This window comes from Spinacia oleracea, chromosome 4 (genome assembly GCF_020520425.1).
Source record: "Spinacia oleracea cultivar Varoflay chromosome 4, BTI_SOV_V1, whole genome shotgun sequence".
Lineage (NCBI taxonomy): Eukaryota > Viridiplantae > Streptophyta > Magnoliopsida > Caryophyllales > Amaranthaceae > Spinacia > Spinacia oleracea.
In genome coordinates, this window is record NC_079490.1 from 100,385,530 (window position 1) to 100,400,959 (window position 15,430).

Genomic DNA, 15,430 nt, shown 5'->3' on the forward strand with positions numbered 1-15,430 from the left:
TTACCCCATCATGTTAGCACCTTGCAGGGAGAGACTTTATACATGTATCTTTCTGTATCTGAACACTCGCTGAGTGCCGTTCTGCTGACGGAAAGGGAAGGAGTACAGATGCAAGTGTACTTTGTGAGTCATGTACTTCAAAACGCTGAAATTAGATACCCAACAGTGGAAAAGTTTGGTTTAGCCTTGTTCATGGCCAGCAAAAAGCTCCGTCCTTATTTCCTAGCCCACAGATTAGTGGTTTACACTGACCAACCACTCAAACTGCCTTTCACGAAGCTGGAGGCGTCAGGCCGAATGTTGAATTGGGCTATTGAGCTGAATGCCTTCGACATCACTTATGAACCCAGAAAGGCCGTCAAGGGGCAAGCTTGTGCAGATTTTATTGTTGAAATGACGAGGCCCGTATTTGCCAAGAATACCAAGACGGTGTGGACACTGTATGTGGATGGTTCGTCCACACAGAACGGATGTGGAGCCGGAATAATTTGTCAATCACCAGAAAGGGATACTTTTGAGTATGCTATGCGGTTTAACTTTCAGGCGTCCAACACCGAGGCCGAGTATGAGGCCCTGCTCTGTGGCATTAAAATGTGTAAAGCGGCTGGCGCCGAGGAGATCTTAGCCCTATCTGACTCTCAATTGATTGTGAGCCAAGTCAATGGAACCTACAAGGCTAGAGATCTGACCATGATTAAGTATATGCAGGCCGTCCACCAAGAGGTGGAGCAACTGAAAAGCTTTGAAGTAAGGCAGGTCCCTCGCTCTGAAAACAATCTTGCCGATGCATTGTCAAAATTGGCCAGTTCTACATCCTGTGATACCCCTCGTCACGTGTTCTGGGAAGTAAAAGAGCAAAAAAGTGTTGAACAAGTGGAAGTAGCAACTCTGGACAGAACCACCACATGGATGGATGACATAATTAAATTCAAAATGAACGGAGTCTTGCCCGAAGACTCAAGGCAGGCGGCAAAACTTCAGAAAAAATGCACCTGGTTTGAAATGTGGAACGACACACTTTACAAAAAGGCATACTCCCGCCCTTTGTTGAGATGTGTGACGCCTGAGAAGGGGCAGGAAATTCTAGAAGACCTTCACCAAGGACTATGTAGCTCGCATATTGGGGGAAGGGCTTTGGCAGAAAAGGCACTTCGAACTGGCTATTACTGGCCAACTCTTAAGGATGATGCAATCTCATTGGTCAAGAAGTGTGACAAATGTCAATGCTTTTCTCTACTAATACATCGACCGGCTCGCGTTGTGACACCCATCACGAGTCCAATTCCTTTTGCTAAGTGGGGAATGGGTCTCCTAGGCCCGTATACTGCCGCTCTCGGAGGGAGGCGTTATGTCATTGTTGCTGTAGATTACTTCACCAAGTGGGTGGAGGCAGAAGCACTCAAGAATATAAGAACCAGGGATGTAAGAGCGTTCATTTGGAAAAATATAATGACTCGTTTCGGAATTCCACAGGCCATCGTCTTTGATAATGGGCCTCAGTTTGAGACGCCTAAGCTGGAAGAATGGTTAGCGGACCATGGCATACACAGCTGTTTTGCCTCTGTCGGACGTCCCCAAGCCAATGGCCAGGTTGAGGCGTTCAACAAAATAATCTCTGAAGGGATGAAAAAGAAGCTTGACGAAGCCAAGGGTCTGTGGGCTGATGAGTTGCCAAACGTCTTATGGTCAATCCGCACCACGGCTAAGAACTCCACCGGCGAAACCCCCTTCTTACTAGCTTATGGTGCCGAGGCCGTCCTACCCATAGAGATGTGTGAACCGACCTTGAGAGTCATGCTATACGACGGAAATGCTAACTGTAAAACGATGAAAGTGGCCTTGGATTTTTTGCATGAGGTTAGAGGAAATGCAGCCCTAAGACAACAGTTGTACAAGATAAGAATATCGAGGGAATACAACAAGAAAGTCTCTAACAGAGTGCTCAAAGTGGGATATTTTGTCCTTCGAAAAATGGAATCCACAGGCCGAGCCAATGATCAGGGTAAGCTGACGCCTACCTGGGAAGGACCTTATGAGGTCTATGATGAAGTCAGGGATGGAACTTACCGCATCAAAGACATACAGGCCGACCTATTCTGCGCACTTGGAATGCCGACAATCTCAAGAAATATTTCTTCTAGATGTGTGCTAGCTTTGTCTTACATAGAAGGATCTGTTGCTTAAGGGGCGACCTCTAATGGTCCTGATAGGGTAGTGCAAAGTTATAAATAATACTACTCTACTTGTTTCATATTATTTATTACTCGCACGTCGAATACAAAATTATTCAACACATGCATACCAAAGCCTAATTGAATGACGGCCTGAGAAGTGGCCCAGATTAGCACCTATTCATAACAAGCCTAATTGTTTGAAGTCTAAGAAGTGGCCTAGATTAGCACTAAGTTGTAGGCTGATCACCTATCCAACTTTCACCTCAGCGGCACAACAGGCCGCTGGCCAACCCATATGCAAAAGCTAGGTTTCTTCCTGCTAACCGCCTAGCGGCACACTAGCATACGTAATAAGCCTATAATTCACATACGGCATAATTAGTTGCCTGCGGCAAGAATGACCTTAAAACAAAGGTTATCTGTCCAAAGGTTCAGCGGCACGTACGACCTTGGAACAAAGGTGGTTTGCCCAAAAGCTCTGCGGCAAGAATGACTTTGAAACAAAGGTGGTTTGCCCAAAAGCTCTACGGCAAGAATGACTTTGAAACAAAGGTTGTTTGCTCAAAATTTCGGCGGCACGAACATCCTTGGAACAAAGATTGTTTGTGTCTATTCCTTGGTCGTCCGCTTTATTTGACGAGCATGTCTAGCGGCAATCATACCTATTGATTGACTTGCGTCAATCAATATCATTATAGACACGCTCGTCAAAGAACGAGACGACCACATAAGTGCCTAGCGCATTCTTAGTTCCCGCGGCAAGAATGACCTTGAAACAAAGGTTGTTTGCCCAAAAGTTCGGCGGCACGAACATCCTTGGAACAAAGATTGTTTGTGTCCATTCACTACAAGAAAATGTGGTAGATATCGACCCTTTTGCTATGACGCTTTTAAAGAGGGTCATTAAATATTCTGGGCAGCGAAAACTGAGAATGCAAATATTGGCGCAATTAAGGGCCTAAACAAATCTCTACTACAAAAAGAGTCATAATATACTAAAACTGTAACACCCCACATTTTCAAAAAAACATATTTTGTTAATACTAATTATTATTAGCTTAAAAACGTCAAATTTTAATAACGTTATTATTAGTATAATAATTTTACTATTTATCATTTATGAATTACATATTAATTTATGAATTTGAAAACTAATCACGGAACTAGTATGAAGGGTTTAAGCCCAATTAGCCAACACTCATACCAAAATCAGAAAATTGTCCAAGTGGCAGAATTACGATTTTACCCCTAAGTCAACAAAAGAACAAAAGTCCATCTTCTTCTTCATCTTCCTCCATACTCCTCCCTTACGTGTAAATGGAACACCATGAAGGTCAATGTTTCTTGACAAATGTCACACATGCTGCTTGCTCTAGCTAACTCAGCAAAGACAAAGTACACAGTTTTATTCTTCCTCTCTAAAAATTTCCATGGTATTGAGCTTGGATGTTTTGCAAAACCATTAGCATGAGCTCATGGCTTACGTGATTTCTCCCTTCCAAACTCCCTATAAATACTCATGAAATCTGCTCATACTCCTCACTCAACCAAATTCGATTTACAGAAAAATAAGTACAAGATATTAGCTACACAAATTCCCGTAACTATCCTCTGTTTTCACGTATCACCACCATTGTCACCACCGCGGCACCGCCGCTTGTGCAACCTACTGCCACCATAAACACCTCCTCTCATTAACTAAAACAATGTAAAACCATTATCCATAATGTAAAAGCTAAATTGTAGCAACCCATCGTCGAACCCGCAACCCGAAAGTCACATTACCCCTCTCTCTTTCCTCACTGATGCGGACCACCACCATCACCGCCTAGGCGAAACCTTCTGCCTCCGTTCCTTCGACCACCACCTCCCTGTGTCACCCTATTCGAGTTATTGCTAAGTGTTAACTCACGCAAGTCTCTTAGCCTCACCTCTCCTTTTCTTGGTTCTGTTCGTACTTTAATGTGAAGCCTTGAGATTGGATTTTCTTTGCCCAAACCCAATTGAATAAGTTGCTCATATTTTAAAACAAAAGTCAACTTTCCTTACCAACCACTTAAGCTAAATTGGGTAAAGTTTCTTTTTCGTTTTTCTATACTACGTATTACTAAGATTAATTAATTTGAAAATAATTTTTGATGCAACTATATACTTAACAAACAAATTATTGTTGTTAATTATTTTTATGGAGAAGTACTAATCCGGCAAATTAATTTCGTATAACTACGAGAACAAATAGTGATCGGAGCTCAGAAGAACGATCCATCGAACAGGAAGTATAAACTACGGTTGAGGTAACATCTATTGTTAACACCCACAATCCCCTTATGAAATGTGTTTTGATGAGATTATGAAATATGTTTATAATGATATGTTTTTATTGGATTGTGGGATATGAAATGTGTTTATAAAGTATGTTTTATGATGATTATATTCAAGCATGTTTATGTATGATTTTATAAGAACGATGTCTATGAGTTAATAATAATAAGATAAGAAACATGATAAATACAAGTGTAACCGGTTCTGGCAGTTAGTGGGGTTACTATTTCTAGGTCGTGCACGTACCGCCGTACCGCGGGACACCCAACAAGGGAGAGTGCTCCTTGAGGGTTACCGCAAGCTAAAAGAGAAACTATTTAGGTACGGGCGTATGTCCAACAAGGGAGAGTGCTCCTTGAGGACTATCGCAAGGTGGGAGACGTCCCGCAAGGCTAACTTGTCAGTTACCAAGTAAAATGAATGTTTTATGAAAGATAATGGGAACTATTAAAGTTTCAAGTTATAAATTATGTTTTATTATAATGCATTTATGAAAGTGTTTTACTATATTCTATTCTCCCTGATTGCAAAGTAAATAAAATGAATTGAAATGAGTTTACGCTGTTAGGGTAGTATGTTACTGGGCCTCGGCTCACGATGTTGCTTTTGTTTTAGGTACGAAGAAGATCATGGGATGCCTTAGAGTGAGGATGCAACCATCAAATTCACGATCGATGTTTAATAAAGATAACTATGTCATTAGTAATAAAGGGATGTATTAATTAAACTCTAAGTTTGATTTCACGATTTGAGTTAGATTTTTAAATTAATGTCTAAACTTGTTAGAAATATTTATTAAGGTTTACTTAGATTTCAATGTAAATTTTAAAGAATTAATGGAAGTGAAGCATAATTACTGTTACTCAATAGTAGTCAGTAAACGTAAAAAGGTTATGTCGCCTTGTATTTCCCACGAGGGAGATACGGCAGTGACGCTCCGACTAAATTAGGGTTTCCGCTGCTAATTAAAGATAATTAACCTAATTAATGGTGTTTAGAAGTCGGGGTGTTACAGTTTGGTATTCAGAGCCAAGGTTCTGCGACCATAAGTGCTAAACTTTACGGGTTTTGCACGAAATAAAATTTATTAGGTTTTAAGCAAGAATTTTAAGGGATGAGTAAAAAGAATAAGTTAAAATCATGCTAAGTTAAAATGAAATGAGTGTGAGTGATAGGACGGGGAACGCAACGGGAATGTTTTCTTTATTATGATTTGCCGAATTTCTTAGTCTAATTTCAAGAAGAAAAGATTATCTGAAGTGTTGTATCCTTGCGATCAGATCGGCGATGACTTCAAGCGGAAATATTCCTATTGACGGCACTAGAAACGATAACGATGTTAACGATGGCAATGGTAATCACAAATCTGCATTAGCGCTGGAAGGAATGCAAGAAAGAATTGAAGAATTGCGCAAGGATCCCATTTTCGGGGACACTCCAGGAGAAACAAGCGATAATCGAATGGATTTAATGAGATTGATAATGTCGGAACTTCTGCAAGGAAATCGTCAAAAGCCAAGGTCAGAGCAAGAAGAATGCTCCAACATGTTCAAGAAGTTCGCTTCTCATAAACCCCCTACTTATGATGGCAAGCCAGACCCTACTGAATTTGAAGAATGGATTAGCGATATGGAGAAGTTATTTGACGCAACTCAATGCCCCGAGAAATGGAAGGTCAACTACGCCGTCTTTTACTTGAAAGGACAAGCCAACCTGTGGTGGAAAAGTGTTAAAGGAATCCAAAACGAGCCTGGTTTTGGTTGGGAAAAACTGACGGAAGCTATGCGGGAACAATTTTATCCCTATTCTCTGCAACTGCAAATGGAATCGGAATTTATCAAATTGAGTCAAGGAAAGAAGAATGTTCTGGAATATGCAGTGAAATTCAATGAGCTTGCTCGATTTGCCCCTGACCTGGTGACTACTGATAGGCAAAGGATGAATCGATTTGAAGGAGGATTAAACATTGAGATCCGTGATCGTCTTTCGAGTTCTAGAATTTCCACTTTCCAAGAGTTGTACGATCGAGCAATTAACGTCGAAAGAATTATCAAGCTTCGAGAAGAAACATATGGAAAACGAAAAGGGAGCTTCGAAGAAAATCAACCGAACAATAAGAAACAAAATGTCAATGTCAGCTATCAAGGAGGGAATAACGGAAACCAAAACTTCAACAAGAATCGTGGATGCGCCAAGTGTGGAAGATGGAACCATACTGAGAAAGAATGTCGAATTGGTACGCGAGATTGTTTCAAATGTGGTAGCAAAGATCACAAAATCAGAGATTGTCCTCAAATACATCGAGAGCAAGGTGATAGGAGAAACGATGAAAACAAAGGAAATGGTGGCAATACAAGTTTCAATCGTAATCCCCCACGTGGAGCAACTTCGAATGGAAGAGTGTTTTTAATGCAAGGAAAAGACGATGATGCAAATGACAATGACGACTTCGCTAGTACGGAATGAAGAATGAAGCGTAATGACCTTTTGAAATCGTGTGATCGAACATCTAGAGTATTTTAGAATAAATGATGGAAATTTTGAAAGTAATATGCGCTAATCGAGTATCTAACTAAGATGTATTACCATCATTAGTTATATGAATGTTATGCTTATGTATGAAATTTTCAATTAAAGAATTATGTGTTTAAGATATGCTTTATGGATTATGTTTATGCTGACATGATTGTGTTGGTAATAACTAATCGTTACGTATGAAAGTCGTCTTCGATGGAAGTTCTCCTGAGCTCAGAGTACGAGATTATTATAACAAATAACTTTTACAAATTATTTGACTATTATAATTGTTAGGTAAATATTTATTGTCATTATATCTATCTTCAGAATTATATTAAAAACATTACTACTTTTGGTAGAAAATATTTTCAAACGGGATCTCACAAAGAAAAATGGGAGCCTAGTCTACGCTAACAAGTTTGCCTTTTTTTATGTTCTTTGCTCCTCGATCCTATTTTATGAAGTAAAGTAGAGATACAAAAGACGATGGCGGAATATAATTGACCTTAATGACGATTAAGATCAACATATAATTTTGCCCCTTTTGTATTCTTTACTCTTCGATTCTAGGTCTCGAGTTGAAGCGGGGTCATCAAAGAAAATGGCAGAATGAAGGCTGGACATTGTCGGAATCGGAATGAAATTGTGAGATCTTGATTTAAAATTAAATATCATACTTTTATTCGAATGTTTTTTATTTATTTTCGACAATCATTTTACGCATCAAAATTTTCAAGTTTCGAGGACGAAACTTTTTCTAAGGGGGTAAGGATGTAACACCCCACATTTTCAAAAAAACATATTTTGTTAATACTAATTATTATTAGCTTAAAAACGTCAAATTTTAATAACGTTATTATTAGTATAATAATTTTACTATTTATCATTTATGAATTACATATTAATTTATGAATTTGAAAACTAATCACGGAACTAGTATGAAGGGTTTAAGCCCAATTAGCCAACACTCATACCAAAATCAGAAAATTGTCCAAGTGGCAGAATTACGATTTTACCCCTAAGTCAACAAAAGAACAAAAGTCCATCTTCTTCTTCATCTTCCTCCATACTCCTCCCTTACGTGTAAATGGAACACCATGAAGGTCAATGTTTCTTGACAAATGTCACACATGCTGCTTGCTCTAGCTAACTCAGCAAAGACAAAGTACACAGTTTTATTCTTCCTCTCTAAAAATTTCCATGGTATTGAGCTTGGATGTTTTGCAAAACCATTAGCATGAGCTCATGGCTTACGTGATTTCTCCCTTCCAAACTCCCTATAAATACTCATGAAATCTGCTCATACTCCTCACTCAACCAAATTCGATTTACAGAAAAATAAGTACAAGATATTAGCTACACAAATTCCCGTAACTATCCTCTGTTTTCACGTATCACCACCATTGTCACCACCGCGGCACCGCCGCTTGTGCAACCTACTGCCACCATAAACACCTCCTCTCATTAACTAAAACAATGTAAAACCATTATCCATAATGTAAAAGCTAAATTGTAGCAACCCATCGTCGAACCCGCAACCCGAAAGTCACATTACCCCTCTCTCTTTCCTCACTGATGCGGACCACCACCATCACCGCCTAGGCGAAACCTTCTGCCTCCGTTCCTTCGACCACCACCTCCCTGTGTCACCCTATTCGAGTTATTGCTAAGTGTTAACTCACGCAAGTCTCTTAGCCTCACCTCTCCTTTTCTTGGTTCTGTTCGTACTTTAATGTGAAGCCATGAGATTGGATTTTCTTTGCCCAAACCCAATTGAATAAGTTGCTCATATTTTAAAACAAAAGTCAACTTTCCTTACCAACCACTTAAGCTAAATTGGGTAAAGTTTCTTTTTCGTTTTTCTATACTACGTATTACTAAGATTAATTAATTTGAAAATAATTTTTGATGCAACTATATACTTAACAAACAAATTATTGTTGTTAATTATTTTTATGGAGAAGTACTAATCCGGCAAATTAATTTCGTATAACTACGAGAACAAATAGTGATCGGAGCTCAGAAGAACGATCCATCGAACAGGAAGTATAAACTACGGTTGAGGTAACATCTATTGTTAACACCCACAAACCCCTTATGAAATGTGTTTTGATGAGATTATGAAATATGTTTATAATGATATGTTTTTATTGGATTGTGGGATATGAAATGTGTTTATAAAGTATGTTTTATGATGATTATATTCAAGCATGTTTATGTATGATTTTATAAGAACGATGTCTATGAGTTAATAATAATAAGATAAGAAACATGATAAATACAAGTGTAACCGGTTCTGGCAGTTAGTGGGGTTACTATTTCTAGGTCGTGCACGTACCGCCGTACCGCGGGACACCCAACAAGGGAGAGTGCTCCTTGAGGGTTACCGCAAGCTAAAAGAGAAACTATTTAGGTACGGGCGTATGTCCAACAAGGGAGAGTGCTCCTTGAGGACTATCGCAAGGTGGGAGACGTCCCGCAAGGCTAACTTGTCAGTTACCAAGTAAAATGAATGTTTTATGAAAGATAATGGGAACTATTAAAGTTTCAAGTTATAAATTATGTTTTATTATAATGCATTTATGAAAGTGTTTTACTATATTCTATTCTCCCTGATTGCAAAGTAAATAAAATGAATTGAAATGAGTTTACGCTGTTAGGGTAGTATGTTACTGGGCCTCGGCTCACGATGTTGCTTTTGTTTTAGGTACGAAGAAGATCATGGGATGCCTTAGAGTGAGGATGCAACCATCAAATTCACGATCGATGTTTAATAAAGATAACTATGTCATTAGTAATAAAGCGATGTATTAATTAAACTCTAAGTTTGATTTCACGATTTGAGTTAGATTTTTAAATTAATGTCTAAACTTGTTAGAAATATTTATTAAGGTTTACTTAGATTTCAATGTAAATTTTAAAGAATTAATGGAAGTGAAGCATAATTACTGTTACTCAATAGTAGTCAGTAAACGTAAAAAGGTTATGTCGCCTTGTATTTCCCACGAGGGAGATACGGCAGTGACGCTCCGACTAAATTAGGGTTTCCGCTGCTAATTAAAGATAATTAACCTAATTAATGGTGTTTAGAAGTCGGGGTGTTACAAAAACAAACACGTTTCCCATACGTGTCATCGCTAGCGCTAGTTTGAAAATTTCAAAGATTAAAATATTTCATGTCCCGCTTTCACACACCCACGAAATCCTCAACCTCCTCTTTACTCTCAACCGACTCGCCCTGAACCCTCACTCTATTCTTCACCAAAGTCCTAAATTATTCTCAACCGATTAATCTCCTCAACCCTATTCTCTCTCATCACATAAATGGGGAATATGGAGAATTTCATTATCCTTAATTATATAAGCTTCTTTGGATGTGGATAGGGATGTCGCTTAGGTATCGGAATTGTAATATCGAAAACTTATTACGAACCCGATCAGAGCGTCATCAATAAAGCCATCAACAGGGAAGTCACTCCTCGACACTAATTTCACCGCTTAATGTAAGTATTTTTTTTATTAATGTTCTACACATATATTCTTGCATATTTGATCTGTAAAATTAAATTCTGCAATTGAGATTTAGGGGAGGTCTTGACGGAATAATTATGGGGTTGGGGATGCCTATTTAGGGACTAAGGACACAATAATACAGCAGATTCAAACCTTTGAATTTTAAGGGAAAACATATTGTTGTTCTTGGAAGTGGAGATAAATCTGATTATGATAAATAAAGTAATGATGGGGTTAATAAGTTCAATAAATTTTGAATTAATCGATTTAAGCTTTGGTTGTTCAGGACTGGTTCTTAGAAGCCCAAGAGTAGGTGTAATTTGAAAATTCCTATTCAGTGAATTTATGATACTCCGTAATTGATTCTCTTTAATAATTTTTCTTTGTTGATTTTGTATTCTTGGATTTTGATTTTGGGACTATTTGATTTTTTAAAGAGCGTCTCATAGTAGAATTTATGGTTTTCATATGTATATAGGAATGGAATATTTAGTGATATATGTATACACACATTATTTCATTCTTGTAAATTGAGTAGTACTATTGCTTGATTGATTAAAAATTAGAAATTTAATTTGTTGATGTTGAATGAGCATATTTTAGTCGATGAAGTCTCACGGGTGCTTATATTGCTCTCTGCTCTCCCACTCATTAACTTCTACTATCACTTCAAGTGTTGAGTTTACTTCGTATATTTAACTTATAATCGTCAGTAAATGTATATTCCACTGACTGTTAGTGTAGAATTATTTGTATCACATCTCAAAATTATCACTATTTATGGTTTTATTACTTGTCTTTAAGTAAGAATATTAGTTACAAAGAGTAAACAACTTTGATTTTAAGGGATAACGATATACAGTTGTCGTAGTTTTATATAATCCCCACCATTCTGTAATTGTCTAATAACTAGTTATTGACTCAGTCCGTAAGATGTATGACTCACCTTTAAGTTATTCTTTGATTAATTAGGCACATGTTACAAAAAGTCATGTATTATTTGTTTTATTGTGCTTATGAGTTTTTTTTAGATACTTATTTTATTTTCTTAGAGGTTGCTAGATGAGCAGACAGTAGACAGTAGTACAATATAGCATACTAGAAAACTGAAAAATTGAGGAAGCTTTTCACAAAGTTAAGTATTAAAGGGAAGCTAGTTTCTTAATAATTGATAAAAGGATCTAACGAGTGGATTATATAATAGTACGAGTCTACAACTACTAGCTTACTACCACCTAGCCTGACCGCGTTTATTATTTACCCTTAAGTCTAGCCAATATGCTACAACTAAAGCCAAACTAGATCAGACTTTTTCCCTGCATCTTATTCAATAGTACTTCAATCTCATCCATATAGTTATGCCTCAAAAATGAGATGGGTGTATAAACATAAGCAGCTCTTAATTATACAAGAAATAGAAAGTTTGGTTAAAAGTGTAATCATACAAAAAAAGGATATCACATATCTGTTTTCCTTTTAATCAACCCCCATAGGTAGAATAGTGAGTAGTATATCCCTAGGAAATGCAGTAGTTTACAGATTCGTGAATTAAACATAACTGAACACAAACTTGTTTATAAAGTTAGACCCGAACAACTACCTACATTTTGAAAAAAAAAACTTGTGAAAAATAGTTGTTTTGTGAAAATGGAAATCAACCTACACACATAGTTAAATCATACAATCTACTTCCAGTTATTATTAGCATCAATTATCAAATTGATAAAGTATCTAATTTTGGCTTAAAATTTATTTCACACTTAATGATGTCCTGATTTAGGGCACTTAGAAGTCATAAGACACGTACTTTAAGATCAAATAGGTGGATATTTTACCACAAAACTAAAGTAGCTACACATGTCATAACAAGGAAATAAGATCCGATCTGCAAACAGTGAACCTTAAAAACTTAAAACCCCGCCCCAAGTACATTAATACTCCATACGACCGCATTAGTCGTTCACTCAACTTTGCACAGAATTTTAGGTGGTAAGTGGTTGTTTGATTATCAATTATTATTTTGTTAAAAAATAGATTTGATAGGAGATAGTTGATTAGTTTTGTAATTGAATGAGAGATGGTGTGAGGACCAAACTTTTATTTGTGAAGAGAGAGACACTATAATAATTATGGGGTCATTCCTAATTTAGAAGTGTAACAAGTAATGTGTGGCGGACGAAAAAAAGGAAAATATAACAAATAATATAGGACAAAGGTAGTACAACTCATGAAATAAAGTTACTAACTCCGACATTTCTGCCATGGAAGGCGATTAAGTTCGTGATAAACTTAGTTGGGAAGATTATGTGAATAGCTTCCCTTTTTATCCCTACAATTATAAAGTAACTTTAATTCACAAACCTATAAAATCTTCACATGACATAACCATTCCTTTCCTTACTATGTTAAAAAAATATCGTTCGGTTACCTTTAGTCACTCACGTTATGTAGTGTATTAGATAATGTTATTCTTTGTTACTTTTTTCTTTATGTCTTAGTACACTTTGGTACGATACAAGTTAAAAAGTTTACATCATCCATTTATCCGCAAGAACCTTCGCGTGCTTTGCCCTTTCTTTCCCTTAAAATAGCTTTTCTGAAGTTCCAACACCATAATGTACATGCTTGTGTCCTCTAAGATGCCCTTTCAAGGCTTTCGTGTTTGGTTGAGCTACTGCACTGCATGTTTGTATGTGACCTACTGCCCTTATTTTTTTAATCTTTCTTCTATATATTAAGATCCTCTAGCCTCCTCTTGCCACCCTTTTTGAGAGTCCGCAAAAGTCCTATTAACAGCACCCTAAGTTTAATTAATTTGAACTTGGAATGTAGGTGAGCTACCACCTGAGTTACACCAGTCATCCTGAAACTGAATGTTCCTTGTTGCACACTCAAGAGTCTAGTATTGGTTTTTATTGATACTTTTTGTTCAACATCCTTAAAGTCTTAAACTAGTTTTTTTATTACTCTTTTTTGGGTCTAGGTATTTACAGTAATGGAGTAAATGCCCGAGGAAGTCCAAATACATGCCTGGCATGTATTTGCAAAAACATGCCAACCCCAAATAAAAAGATAAATGTAAATGTTAAATATTTTTGGGGGGAAATGTATAACGGAATTGTAAATTTGTAAAACGGGGTGGTGATTTAGCATTGCTGAGTTGGTATTGGTATTACAAAAATGGTATTGGTATTACAAAAATGGTACTAAACTTTTTTTAAATGGTACTCGTTTTGTACTAAATTTTATAAAGTGGTATTAATATCACAAAAATGGTGCTAAATATTTTAAAATGGTATTCATAGGATCCAAGTTGGCAAACGGGGTTGACTATTCAACAATTTCAAAATGGCTGGGAAATTACAAACAAGCCCATGGCATGTATTTCATAATACATGCATGGCTGCGATTTTGACGCCCTCGTAAATGCCCCACCCATGCCTGAACGCTTACCTCACGGGTCACAGCCTCACCTAGTTACCAATGAGAGTCGTTTGTCAGCTCAAACTCCCAAAAATCCTCAAATCTTCAAATTAATTTTTTTAAATCGAGTAACTATGAAACCTTATAGCGTTTTGTCATGTTTAGGCTCCGTTTGATATGGGTAAAACGTTTTCATGGAAAACGATTTTCTCATTTTCAATCATTTTACGTTGTTTGGTTGGGCAAGTGATGGAAAACAATTTTTCATAACTCCCTCAAGGTGGAAAACCCTTTTTTATTTGAAAGGGATGGAAACTACTTTTCCTTCTTTCCTCCTTACCTCCCTCTCCTTTCTTCCCCTCAATCTTCACCATATCACTACAAGAATTTGTATCTTTAACGACAACCTAATTACGATGGGTCGAAAATCCCGTCGCAAAAGCCTTTTGCGACGGGGCTAACAACCAAACAATGACGGGAATAACCGTCGCAAATGTCTTTTACGACGGGTTTACAACAAATTTACGACGGGATTTCTATTAACGACGGCCCCCTTTTATGACGGGTTCGCTACAGGAAATCCCGTCGTTAATCAACGATTATTAGCCTTTCGCGACGGGATTTCCCGTCGTTAATAGTACCATTTCTTGTAGTGTATTCTCCCATTTTCTTTTAAGGTACCAAACAAAGGAAAACTAGTTTGGAATTGTGTATTCCCTTGAAAAATGTTTTCCATGAAAATGTTTTACACCAAACCAAACGGAGCCTTAGTCGGGCTCTACGAGGCAGATTTATTATGTAGCCTAAAAAATATAAGTATGGTTTTGTGTTAATTTGTGAAGGTTTGTGTTAATTGTTAGTGGTTCTAATTGGTGTTTGAAGTCTTCGATATTTATTTCAAGTCCCTGGAATGAATTTTTTTGTAAAGGATGATTTTGTCACTTCTAGGGGTTTTGAGGTACGCATAATCTGTTATGTTTGGTTAGCCATTCTTTGATATGAGATTGCTGTGTGTTTTGTTTTTCAGAAAATTGTTGTTTACTTTGAACAAACTACCACCAGTTGCTTTGGGTGATGTCCTTATAACCTTTTAGGATGTGAATATTCTTTTTCTTTGTGTTTTATACAAAGTTCTGAAGCCAGGGAGTTATCGGCATTGTATGATTTGTCTATGCATGTCCTTATCGGTGTACAATTATAACCTTGTTTCTTATGTTTTAATTAGTTTGCATGATGAACTTATTATCGATTTATAAATTACTCTGGTTACAGATGCATTGTTATGATTTATGGAGTTGAAATTTTAGTTGGGCTCTTATTTGTGAATTTGGAGCACGTAATAATTGATTGACATATACCAAAGAGGAAAGAGGTGGTTGATTTTTATGCTATCTATGCTACTTATATCCTTGAATTTCATTTTTGTGTGGTTAAATGCTTCTTGCCTTGCCATGTGAGGTTTCGATCCTGAAATCCGGGAC

The 15,430-nt window shown here is 37.2% G+C and overlaps 2 long non-coding RNA genes across 2 annotated transcripts; both read left to right on the top strand.

The window, feature by feature from the left end:
- The first annotated feature begins 3,585 nt into the window (after positions 1 to 3,585).
- LOC130459401 (uncharacterized) lies at positions 3,586 to 5,446 on the top strand. The gene is made up of 3 exons (XR_008918778.1): positions 3,586 to 4,244; positions 4,414 to 4,468; positions 5,112 to 5,446. It is a non-coding gene; the product is annotated as an uncharacterized lncRNA (long non-coding RNA).
- Positions 5,447 to 8,231: 2,785 nt separating this feature from the next.
- Positions 8,232 to 10,493, top strand: LOC130459304 (uncharacterized). Its single transcript, XR_008918613.1, has 3 exons — positions 8,232 to 8,853; positions 9,023 to 9,077; positions 9,721 to 10,493. It is a non-coding gene; the product is annotated as an uncharacterized lncRNA (long non-coding RNA).
- Positions 10,494 to 15,430: the final 4,937 nt, after the last annotated feature.